This window comes from Engystomops pustulosus, chromosome 2, assembly GCF_040894005.1.
Source record: "Engystomops pustulosus chromosome 2, aEngPut4.maternal, whole genome shotgun sequence".
Classification (NCBI taxonomy): Eukaryota; Metazoa; Chordata; class Amphibia; order Anura; family Leptodactylidae; genus Engystomops; species Engystomops pustulosus.
In genome coordinates this window covers 129,497,788-129,511,467 of record NC_092412.1, presented here as the reverse complement: position 1 = coordinate 129,511,467, position 13,680 = coordinate 129,497,788, and the positions used below count along the sequence as shown (strand labels likewise).

At 38.3% G+C, this 13,680-nt stretch overlaps 1 protein-coding gene across 1 annotated transcript in view; it reads right to left on the bottom strand.

Moving 5' to 3' along the window:
* The window catches only part of CA4 (carbonic anhydrase 4), a 31,774-nt gene that overhangs the window by 15,560 nt on the left and 2,534 nt on the right, over window positions 1-13,680 (bottom strand). The gene's annotated exons all lie outside the window — the stretch shown is intronic.

Here is a 13,680-nt window from a genome sequence, read left to right as displayed (position 1 = left end):
CTATGCATATTATTTGTATGAAAACAAAAAGGGCAAGAGACAAAGAATACAGTAGATGTGATTCTTTGTTATTTATATTCATTACACTGGTGAACAAATTTCTGAATTTAGTACAGATTTATTTTGATTAATAAATTAAATATACCTGTTTTTAAAAAGGGTCTAATTTATGCTTAAAATAGGTCATCAATATCATATCAGTGGGGCTTTTATTGCCAACACCCACAGACTTTGATAGCACCAGACTTGCATAGCTTAACCCCTTAAGAACCAGGCCTTTTTTTGTTTTTTCCTCTTTATTTTTCACTCACCACCTTCAAAAATCTATAACTTTTTTATTTTTCCATGTAAAGAGCTGTGTATGGTCTTGTTTTCTGTGTAACAAATTGCACTTCATGGTGATGGTATTTATTATTCCATGCCATGTAATGGGAAGCGGGAAAAAATTCTGAATGCAGTGAAAATTATGAAAAACCGCATTTGCACCATTTCTTGTGGGCTTGGATATTACGGCTTTCATACTACAGTATGGCAGTATATGGGGATTTTGCACATTTATGCAAATCGTACATTGTAATAGATAGCATAAAACATAATAGCCTTGGATCTTTGTGTGACCTGAGGCTGTCATGGCAACAGATCGCCACTTCCTGATGACGTCACAGGGAGCGATTATCGGAGCCCAGCTCATTAATGCCACTGGCAGCTTTGCCGGCAGTGATCAAAGGGTTAACACCCGCAATAGGTGCTAGCACCGATTACGGGTGTTAGCGACGGGTTTTTGTTTCATTGTGAAGGAAACACCCAGTGAGTATGAAGAGGGCTCAGCCCATGATCCCTCTTCATACTCCCCTCTACACAACAAGACGTACAGGTAAGTCTTTTTGCGCTGTGGGGTGAAAGAGAACCTGACAGCGGAAATTTAACTTTAAAACCGCTAGGCTGTATGTTGTAAGGCAACTAAACACCTTTCAGATCATGTTTTTTCATGATTGCATTGCGGTGGTAAAACTTAACAGTGACGTCAAGCTCTCCCTGAACATCCCCACAGCTGTGATTGATAACTGTGAGTCCAGGAACATCAGTTACCACCTCTCCAAATTTTGGTGCATAGTGTCAGTTACAGCTAAGTGGGCATTCTAAAACATGAAAACTTGACTTCCGTGCTAAGCTGGACTTTATACAACCAATTTACATTTCACAGTAAAGAACTGGTTGCTGTTGCAGATGATCAGTGGGGGTGAAGGATTTTGGAAACTCACCTATCTCATGATGTTTCCTAGGGATTTATCAAAATATCTAGTCCTGGAAAGCCCAAAGCTAGTGTGAAATATTTTAATTTCAATATCTAAAGCAAAATGTGACATATTATGCACTGTAAATGCTGATATAAAGAGGAAGCTTTAATAAAGAATACCGTATGCCCCCTTCAAATCCTTTATTATTTGTGCACCTGTTATTCATAAGACCACTTTCTTATCAGTGCAGCACTTTTTAACTCAAATTCTTAACCCACATCCATGACAATCTCCTGTGATCAGTGTGTGGATGCTATTTGTTTCAGCTTACAGCAAGCAGCAGGAAAATGCTTATCTACTTCCAGCTTCTCGCAGTTTAAAATAGACTATTTACAAAAAGTTAAGCTTGAAACATTATATCCTGGCACATTTTCAAGAACTTTGTTAAAAAAAGAGAAGCTTGCTTTCTTTCTCCAAAAGTAGCACAAACCTTTATCATGAAAACAGATATTGTTCTGGGGTCTGATTCAAGCTGAAGTATCTAAGCATTCATTTACAAATGACAAGGGAAAACAGATATATATGCTTTACCCGCTTGTATACAAGATCAGCAGAGATGTTCAGGGTGTTTAGCAAAGATTCTTTCTCTAGATTGCATCAATTTATTTGAAATCACTTACAGTATCTTATTTTTTCCATATCTACTATCAATTCTGCACCACTGGATTTAACAACTGAAGTTTGCTTTCTACTTATGATTAATATTGTTAATGGATGCAAAGAACCCAGAGAACCCAATTTGCTTGTTAGCTTCGAACCTGAACCACAAAATTCAGGTTCATCCCATCTCAACTTCCCCCTGCAGTTAATGCTTGCCATCGGTGCTGGCACAGATAGTGGGCGTTAACTCTTTAATTCCCAATGGCAAGGTCACCAGCAGCAGTTATATAGCTGTGGCTGTGCACTGGCACTAACTTGCCGATGGCACTTACTGTTGCCATTTGGGGGGGGATCGTTGCTCACTGATCATAGTATCATAGCCATAGTATCATAGTAAAGACAGACAAAAAGACATAACTCCATCAAGTCCAACCTTTAAGAATTAAATAAATGTTTTTTCTCCATAACCCGTGAAATTTTTTCTCTCCAGAAAGTCATCCAGGCCTCTCTTGAACATGTACATAGAGTCCACCATAACAACCTCTTGCGGCAGAGAGTTCCATAGTCTCACTGCTCTTACAGTAAAGATCCTTTGTCTATGTTGATGGTAGAATCGCCTCTCCTCTAGGTGTAGAGGATGCCCCCTTGTCCTGGTCACAGGCCTAGGTATAAAAAAATCTTTGGAGAGATCCTTGTACTGCCCCTTCAGGTATTTGTACATTGTATTGAGGTCTTCCCTCAGCTGTCTTTTTTCTAAACTGACTAATCCCAAATTTTGTAATCTGTCATTGTATTCTAGTCCACCCGTTCCCCTAATAATCTTGGTTGCTTTCCTCTGCACCCATTCCGTTTCTACTAAGTCCTTACACTGGTGCCCAAAACTGTACACAATATTCTATGTGTAGTCTGAACAATGATTTGTATAAGGTCAAAATATGTCCTTATCATGAGAATCTATTCCTCTCTTGATACATTCCAAAATGTTATTTGCCTTAGCGGCAGCCACCTGGCTCTGGTCACTAAAATTAAGTTTACCATCCACCAATACCCCCAAGTCCTTTTCAGCTCCAGTTTTACCAAGTAATTGGCTATTTAGAACATAATAATACTTTTTGTAGTATTACAAACTATACATTTGCCTAACTGTACATGTATCTACATTAAACCTCATCAACCATTTCTCTGCCCACCCCCAAGCTTTCACAAATCCCTATGTAATGCTTAACTATCGACCTCAGTATTTATTACTTTACACAGCTTAGTATCATCTGCAAATATTGAAACTTGACTGTGCAAACCCACTAAAAGGTCATTAATAAAAATATTAAAAAGAAGTGGCCCCAATACTGACCCCTGTGGCACACCACTGGTAACATCAACCCAATCTGAGAATGTGCCATTAATGACAACCCTCTGTTTTCTATCACTGAGCTAATTACTTACCCAAATACACAGATTTTCCCCTAGTCCCCTTTATTTAAGCAATAGGGTTAACAATATAATAAGTGATGTCTATTATTATAATTTAACTTATTGCCTGATATTTGGAATATTTAAGTATTCCAAGTATCATGCCTGATTTTAAATTAGTCCCCTCATCAATATGTATGACATACACTTATTTTTTTTTCTTCAACTTTTTTATTATTTTTTTTAACAATACAAACACTTGTGTGCAAGCAACATATCACAGAAATACAATATTACAGAAGTGGTATAAGCATATAAAGCATGTCAATAGAAGCAAAGATGGAGAGACCACGAAGGACCTCTAATCATGACATAAAAGGTAAGAGACAAATCAAGTGTCTTAGCTGCAGATATAAAAATAAAGAGCAAGGTCGAACATATTGAGAGTCCCTTATACATTTGTGGTTCAATCGTATGTAGTATTTCCTGTAATATAGACTGTAAAATGGAAGATAAAGGGACCTAGGGTCCTAAAAATTAACATGTCATGGTAAAAACATAACAAAACATATCCATGGATTTCTTTTCAAGTAGGAGTTAACATCAAGGGTTAAAATCTGACCTTTAAGATGTAGGCAGGTTGTCCCTGTTTGTGTCCCAAGGGGACCAAATTCTAAGGAATTGGTCCGTTTTTTCATGTATCAAAACACTGTCATGTGTTCCAATGTGCGAATGTGCCTGAAGCGGGAATAAAGATCTAACATAGAGGGTGGTGTAGATAGTCTCCAATGTAGGGAAATCAAGGTCTTAGCAGCACATAAAATATGGAGGAATAGTTTTGTTTGTAATTTCCCCAAGTCAGGGGGTGGGAGCCCCAGCAGGAACATAGTCGGGTCATCAGCTAATCTCACTTCCAGTACCCTTTCTATTAAATCTTGGACCATTGCCCAGAAAGGTTGTATAATCGAACATTCCCAGAAAATATGGTATAAGGTTGCCCCGGGAGCATCACATCTCCAACAGACGTGTGGAATATCCGGGTTTATTTTATGTAAAAGCGCAGGGGTATGGTACAAGTGCATTAAGATTTTATATTGGTTCTCTTTATATATAGTAGACAATGAAGCTTTTGGAGCCTTATCCTATATTTTCTTCCAGTCCGAAATAGACATCCACTTATAATGGCAGCTAGAGTGTATTCTACCTCATTAGTTTACATCTATGATTCATTAATGTTACTGATAAGACTGCAGTACTTCGGTCCATTCTTTAGTAAGAAATTAAAATGAACTGTACTTTAGCCTTAGAACACACATCCAAAACATAAAACACAATGTAGGTGTGCCTAGATAAACACATTACCTTTTAGCATCTGGAAATATTATCACTAATTAACTAGGAAATCGTAAGTGAATTAATGACCTCAGGATTGTAAGATTGTGTAATGTAATTCTGTATTTTTGTGAAACTTTGCTTAGCAGATGACTATATCCACATCCAAACATAAATCAGATTCATCTAATACACGTGGATAAATAAATAGACATAGAATCAATAGACAGATTTGAGAGAGATGGATACGTATTTAGCTAGGATTTAAAAGGCTATTCCCATCTGGGCATTCACATTTATTTTAATTCATTTGCCATATGTTAACATTTCTTCAATTGGATGTTATAAAAAAATGTTCCTGTGTGAAGATAATTTCTAATAAATTAGCCATGTTGTCCCTTAAGAACAAGATAGCTCCTCGGATACGACCACCTTGCACTCTGGCAGCGGTGGCCAGGCATGCGCTATTGAGCCGTGCCTGACCACCTGGCTTCGGCAATCATTACCACAGGATGGCTGTGGGACCTGCAGACATAATATATACAATATATATACAAAAACTTTTTGTTTCTTTGTGCAATCACTCCAGCAGAGGTGGTCGTATCCAAGGACACAGTATTGTTTGTAAGGGACATGACAACATTTATGAGAAATTATCTTCACACAGAAACATTTTTTTAATAACATCCAATTGAAGAAATGTTTACATATGACAAATGAATTTAAATAAATGTGAATGACCAGATGGGAATACCACTTTAACCTCTGTCATATCTGACCTTACGTTGAATGTCTAAAAGAGATTTCAAGCCTTTCTTCTAAATAAAGTTTTAATAAGCATGAAATAATGTTTAATAAAAACTGTACAAAAGATCTATTCAGAAAAGAGCGTGTGTTTTATGCTGGAATTTGTACTGTAGTTTACAACCTTTTTTCTAACATAGTGAATACCGTTAAAGCAATATAACCTTGTGCCGTTTTATTAATATTGATTTGATGGCTAGAGATTAGATGTGACAGGTTTGCTCCAGATAAGCCTTTCAGATCTTTTTCTGTATTCTCTTACCTTAGGGTAAATTTGCTAATTTACCTCAGAAAACAAGGTTCATTATATAAAACACACACCAACACAACACTGTTATTTGTGAAAAAGAATATTGTTTCAATATTAATTGATCAATTTATACATATTGAACTTATTAAAGTATGTAAAATATACAGCACTATATATTAAAATATAATATTAAAGATGTCCAAAACTGTCTGATGTTGCCCATCATCAAGCTTTGTCAAGTGATTTCCAATATTACAATTTTTAAAGATCTTGTGGAGTAAACATAATTAGCTTTGATTAGATTTAATTAGATTTACAGTGCCTGATTACAAAACAGAAGGTATATCACTTTTTCTGGGGACACACAGGTTCATCAGAGCACGTTGCTTATTAGTTGTAGCCATTGTCAAGTGCCAACTCCTTTTCTACTTATAATTAGAGTTAAATCTTTATTTAAAAATATCAATAATTTACATGCAACTATTTCTCAGCAAATTAAAAAAAAATTGTTAATTTATTTGCCCATAGTAACCTAATGGAGATTGTTTGTTGCTTCAATAGGACTATGATCCTGCAAAGTATAATTCAGTTCATCTACTTCCTCCCATATCTCTGATTTAAGGATATCACTATCATTTCTGCACATTAATGTTGCTACTAAAAATATTTTGTTTGCAACTTTGCTTATTATTGAGAGTGACATTAACATATTTAGAGTAAATGTTTAGATTGTTGGCATTATGTACTAGAAGTTTTCCTGGGGTCAGCCAGGACAATGCTTCTCCCTTCTGTGTTCACAATAAAATATTTTGAACGGATTTGCTCATGTGGGCAAAAAAACAGCACCTGAAGCAAACAAGGCAGAGTTTTTCTATTCTTAGCTCACCATGTGCTTTGTTGTCTTGGGAATTTATGTCATTTGATCTAATAAGACTTATTCTTTTTGATTGGTCACCTTTATTCAAATGCTTTTATTACACTGCTGCACTACAATAGATAGGCATATTTATAAATGTTCCTAGATTAAATAGTTTAAAGGAAATCTACCAATAGGATGAAGATTTGTATAGCAAGCACACTTACATGATGATGTGCGCTTGGACTTGATCCTCGTGGTAGATGTCCTTTAACAAAAAATAAGCCAAAAAAGGTAAAAATTTTATCAGATGCTACTGATTAATTGCTCATCAGCAAGTGTGACCCCTCTATAAAATCTGAAGTTTAGACAGCTTGGAGCATTACATTGCCTGTTAACACCAAGGAGAAGAGACAGCATGAATGATATTAGAGAAGCAAAATAAGTGTTATATGGTCAATTGTTTCTAAACAATCAGAAATCAACCATTCAACCGTAAGAAAGATTATTAGCAACTGGAATACATTCAAGACAGTTGACATTCTTCTTAGCAGTGAGCATCCCAGCAATTTCACTCCATGATCAGAACATGTGATACTCAAATTAATTGCAAAAAAACTAAGAGCTACATTGCAGATGCTACAGGCCTCAGTACGTTAAATGTTCATAACAGTTCTATTAAAAAAACTGTTGACTTAATTGGACAAGTTGCCAGGAAAAAGACTTTTCTATCTAAAAAGAACATGTTAGCATGGCTTAAGTTCGCCATAGAACAGATGCTCACAAACTTCAATGAACTTAAGCAATGTTAAAAAAAGAAGAGTGGTTAAGTAAAATCTCCAGAATCTTGTGAGAGACAGAAAGTCATACAGTAAATTACTTTAAGTTATTGCTATTATATTTACATCGGTTCCACAAAATACACACATGTTGTGTGTTGTTCATCTGAGGTTATTTATTTACCTATTTTTTGTTATGCTGTACTCAGGGGTGAATCAAGCCTTTCTGCTGCCCGAGGTGAGTCATAGAGAGACCCCCCCCCAGTGTACAGCCATGTGGAATAAAATGCATACAGCGTACAGCTATGTAGTATAAAATACAGCGTGCCGGCATGTAGTATAAAACTAAAATTGCCATGGTTCAGAAGCCCTGATAAATATCACCAATACTGCATAAAGATACAGCATATATACACACACATACAGTATATACAACATCTACACATATACTGAGTATACATAGAGCAAATACACATATATAAACTGCATAAACAGCAAACATACGTATACCATATACAGAATATATATATATATATATATATATATATACATACATATATATACACACACACACACATATATATATACTGTATATATATCACACACACACATATATATATATCACACACACATATATACAAACACACACACACATGTATACATATATACAAACACACACACACATGTATACAAACACACACACACATGTATACATACACACACACACACACATGTATACATACACACACACACACACACGTATACATACACACACACACATGTATACATACACACACACACACACACACACACATGTATACATACACACACACACACACATGTATACATACACACACACACACATGTATACATACACACACACGCACATGTATACATACACACACACACATGTATACATACACACACACACACACATGTATACATACACACACACACACATGTATACATACACACACACACACATGTATACATACACACACACACACATGTATACATACACACACACACACACGTATACATACACTTAACTCACTTATTTCTTCTTTTCTTCGTCTTGGCAGGTTCAGCGTGGGGGTTGGGGGGGGTGGCGAGTGGTCTGGAACCGGAGCCTGGGCTGGGGAACCGGAGCCGGGGGTGGGGGGAATTGGAGCCGCAGAAGGGGGGGGGGAATCGGAGGGGGGGAAATCGGAGGCGGGGGAGAATCGGAGCGGGGAGCGGAGGGAGTTGAGCGGACTTTCGGCTGGGGGCGGCACATGCATGTACATGTGGCAGCCGGCGCGCTTGAACGTGGTGGGCGGGGGGGCGTAACGGTTGGCGGAGCATATGCCGGCGGGCAGGTAGCTGTGTCGGCCGTCGGGAGGATCGATTTGCCGGCTGGCTTGCTGGGGGATGTGCCTGCTGGCGGTATGCGGGAAGTGCCGCTGGCCGGCAGGTACAGGTGGCAGGCAGGGAAATATGCAGCAGGAGCTCGACGCCACCCCTTTGCCCAGCAGGAGGCGTGCCGCCTGAGGCGAGAATCTCAACTCGCCTCATGGCCGGTGCGCCCCTGGCTGTTGTGAATGCAAATAAAATAATAATGTATTAAGTTTATGTGAACACAATTATTGCCTTGTGCTGGCTGTCTTAGGTCATTGACCTCTGACAAGAATAGACATTGTACAACTCTGTGAATGACAGCTGTAGCTGGACTCTGCAAGACTTCCCCCATCACTAAAGACTATTTTTATATTTAGTTGCACATTCTAGCTTTATCATCAGCTTTATGTAAAGGACATATATGGTATCATGTGTTCTCTTATGTCATAAGTCACATGTTTATGTAGATTGTGAGGGGCAGTCCCAGGATTTCACTATATATAATAAAGTTTATTTGAATGCTCTGGGGGCAAAGGTGGATGGAGCACTAAGCAACAACGTGTCACCTGTGTCTCTGTCCCTACTCCCTACCCCCACCATCTCCCATGGGGGGATGACTAAGTTCTCTCTGTATGTCTGTCAGTCTGTTTCTCTCACACTCTCACACCCATAGAAAACTTGCTGTTAGCCGCTGCAGCGACATTACTTGGGGGCTATCGTCCGCGATTATGGAAGGAACCAAAAGAAATAATTCATGGCGGGCAGTGGCTAACAGGACAACAGGGAATCACGCCATTGGACTGGTGAGTAAGACAATTGACAAAATTGTATTGGCTGCTGTCCAGGAGTTGTTTTCTCTGTGTTAAGTAGGAAGTATAGTTTTCTGTGGGTTGTGAATATGTACAGTTGTCTATGTTTAGTTGTTGTTAGAATAAGAAAGATGACTACATGAGTGAGTGAGTGACGTGTGATTGAGATAAGGGAGCGCTTGAATTGTGATCTCAAGAAACACACCCCTGAAAAGATTCTTTACTCACTTCCATACAGCACGTTCGGGCGCAGTGAGTCTAGTGCTTTTTCATGTGTGTTGAGATCAGAAGGCAAGTTGATCCTTGTAGAAGTGACAGAAACCTGTTGATAGTCTCTCTTCCCCTGTGTTGAGAGTAAAGGGAAAAGACACAGGTTTTCTGCCCCATGAGTCGGGTTAGTTCCCTCGCGGTATCTGGACCGTGACCCATGTGAGGCTCGCCCAGCCGGGGGAAAGATAGACTTTGTGTGAAATTGTGAAAGTGATGCAGGTTGTTAAGAAGTACTGGAGTACGAGCTAGGCAATGCTCCAAGGGCCAGTGTAACATAGGATAGATTATTTTGAGTGCTCCTGCATATGATAAGTAACTTATTGATGTTGTTTAAGGCCTTCTGCATGGAGCCTAGCAGATTCTGGTGGTAGTTTAACTAGCTGCGGTATACAAGTTGATGCTAGACACTTGATCCAGTGGAAATTAGGATTACTGATTTCTAGGTGTCGGATAGTGGGAAGATTGCCGATATGGGGGGTTTGATCAGCCTCTTGTTTAATTAGTTGCGCCTGTATTAAGGTAAGGTGCGGAAAGGTAAGGTGCGGACTGGAAGTATGGGAATATCGGGGTCTAGAGCTAATGCAGAGATGACCACAGAGGGTGGGGAGCTACGGCAGCAGAAATAGTTACTGAACAATGTGGAGAAGGGAGTTAGAGAATGGGTTCAGATACCATGGGCTGAGTCCATTTAGAATTATAGCGGTTAAAAGATGCGGCCCCTGGGAGCCAGAGATAAAGTGATGTGATTCTGAGAGACACAACATAATGAACTAACAGTAACTTTTAACAACTTTAAGAATTGTGCCTTATCTGGAAATAGTATGAGTGAATTAACGTGTTTACGTTTTTTTTCCAGGTAATGTGAGTAAAAAGAGAGAACTGTCTATTTGTAATTTCAATATGTTGAAAATGTTTGATGTAAAATGTAACGGATATCCTTCAAATTGGTTAATTGGTACAAGGTCACGTGACAACAAATGAGCTCAATTAAATTTTGCATTCTGTGTGCATTTCGTCTGTTTTTGTGTAATTGTGCATGTGCATTTTTGTGGATGTAAAAATTTGACGGTCCTATTTTTAGGTGCATGCCTTTGCTTTTTGGTGTTATGTGCTGTGGAATTTTGGATCCATGCCAATTGATTGACAGGAGCAAAGTGCCATCTGTGACCATTTGGGGCTAAGAATAGGTTATGTCACATTTTTGGTGTCTGTTTAAATTTCACTTCAGTGTAAAGTTAATGTATTATTGCACATGTTAGGTATTGTATTACTTATGGTTTTTGGGTAAAGGCCTGCCCAGGCATCCAATGTATAAGGTAAATTATAAGATTGAATACATTTGCAATTAAGATCTTGGCAATGTCTTTATTTGTTTTATTTGTTTATATGTGAAATACAACTAACTGTTCTCTGTGTTAATTCTGCGCAGTTGTAGTTGGAGCTCCAGTGAGAAATTTGTCATAAGTGTCATGTGGGCCCATTGTCTATTTATGTGAAATGTATTTTGTACTACCCTTTTTGGTGTAATTTGTTTCACTTGTGATGTCAGACAGATGACACATACAGTGATTTGTATTTCTTATTTGTTGTCTACAATAGGTACGAAGTTTACTTGTGTGTGGATCATAAAGTAATAGCAACATAGAGTCTGTTTGAGACTATTGTGGAAGAATGGTTTCTTTATGCATCTTCACTCAATGTTTACTTTATATTTGTGTATATATCACTTTTTGCTTATTTATTACCTGAGCTATTCAAATTGCAGATTATATTGATTTACAAGGCCACAAACAAATATTATCATCAATTATGTTTTAGTCTGGTTGTTTAGGTTGGTGAGATACTCGATCTCCTATTGAACATTTGTCTGTGTCAATGGGTATAACATTCTTCCTTTATTTAATTCAGTTTTTTGTATCATTAGTGGTGTGTTTTGTACCCTGCTATATTACATATTCAGAGTCCAAAAAGACGGGAGATATGATATGGTTAAATAAGGAATGACAGACATATGGGACTTTGGGATAGAATACAGACTGGTCACAGGAAATTCTCATAGTACACAGGTTGCTCATTGTCTAACTGATACTTTAGGTTGTCTTGTAGATTATGTCCTGAGGAATCTACTAGATCAGAGATCTTCTTACCATCCTGACAGCTGGGATAGAGAACCACTCCTGCCCTGTCATCACAGGAGGGGGAGCTGAGGGCATTCGCTGATACATGTAAGATGGTAAGAGGTGTCTTTAGTATTGTGGTTATGGCCAAGTCTGGAGATGTAAGACCTTGCTGGGTCCTCAGGAAATCTCATGATGGATGTTGATGAGTGTTTGAGATCCTGACACTGCCTCTGTATTATGTAATATCAAGGTGTGGGCACACATATGTTATCTGATGAGGCAGCTGAGGCTGCTGCCCTGCTCTACCTTTCCCATAGGATATGGTCTCTTTCATGACTGTGACGGATAAAGGTCCTGTAGTCATGTTAGATGAGCTGCAAGGATGGATCCCACTGGCTGAGAGGAAGCACTGGGAAGCCTTCAGTGTATCTTGGAGTGATGGGAGCAGGAATAAAATAGTGTCTGCCTAGAACTATGTTTCCATAATGGTTCAGTTTGTGGATGGAGGGACAAGTGTCAGGACCAGGAATATGTGCGATTTTGCATGATGATGGGTCACCCTGGGATCTAGCAATGCTGCCAGATTTGTGCAATGATATATGTGTCTGCCATAACTTTACAACACTGTGTGAGTTACAGAAAGACACATGGAACAGCTTACACATCTCAGCGACTGCAAAGGGGGTAACTTGAGACTGTCAAGGGTTGGTAAGTATAAGGATGTTCTGGTCTTTGCAGATCTCTTCTCAGGTGGACAGAAGGTAGATGTACCGGTAAGAGTGATAAAGGTATTGTGTTTACTGAAAAGGTACAATCTTCACTTAAAACTGAATGTTTTAAATATTCTGGACATAGAGGTCAGGCTTTCCACACTCCTTAGCCTGGAAGCAGTGGGAAGGGAAGGTGGAAAGACTGAATTAGACCGTCCAGCTTGGAGTTCAGGAGGCAATGACAAATGTTTGTTAACAAATGAGAAATGTGTGTTAACTAATGAGAAATCATCAATAATCAGGAACTGGAAATTTGTGTTAACTAATGAGAAATATTTGTCAACTGATGAGAAATCAGGAAAACCAGTTAGATGTCTCCTGGTCTGATGTTTATATGTCAGCCTTTTTAATTTTCATATAGGAGTATTGGGACTATAAGCTTGTTAAACATCATGTGACCATAGTAAAATATAATTATTATTATTATAAGTGTTTCCTTTTTATGGAAGTTTTTTTGTTAAATTATTGGGACCTGGCATAGTATTGTTAAAAGTATTGTCTTTTCCAATAGTATGACATGTGCCAGGTGGTGGGTTCTATCAGTTACATATAGATCCTTTTGGTCTTTGAGGGTCTAACATGATGTTGAGCAAGTTTAAAGGTTAAGGGAAAAAAATTCAACCATTATTTCTAACTCAGTAGAGGATGAGAATTTCTAGTGACCGTCCTGTCTTAGTTTGTTTAGTCAACTGGTGGTGGCCTTGAGGGATTAATCAATTTTCGGGATTTTAAATTTATTGATTATAGGGATATGTATTTTTGCTGTTTTTGCTGTCTTTTAAGCTTGTGTTTTGCTTTTGTGTAAGGTAATTTAAAGCAACAGCTGAAGATGCTGAAACAGTACAAGTCCTTTGTGGTCCAAGCCCAGCAGAGTCCAAGGGGAGATGATTAAAGCTTTCTGAAGTCAGATAATGTGACCCTTGAACTTCTGGAGTTTGGCGCCGCATAAGAAGATCACCCTACTTCAATACTATATTTGATACAATCCCTTAGATATAGTGAAAT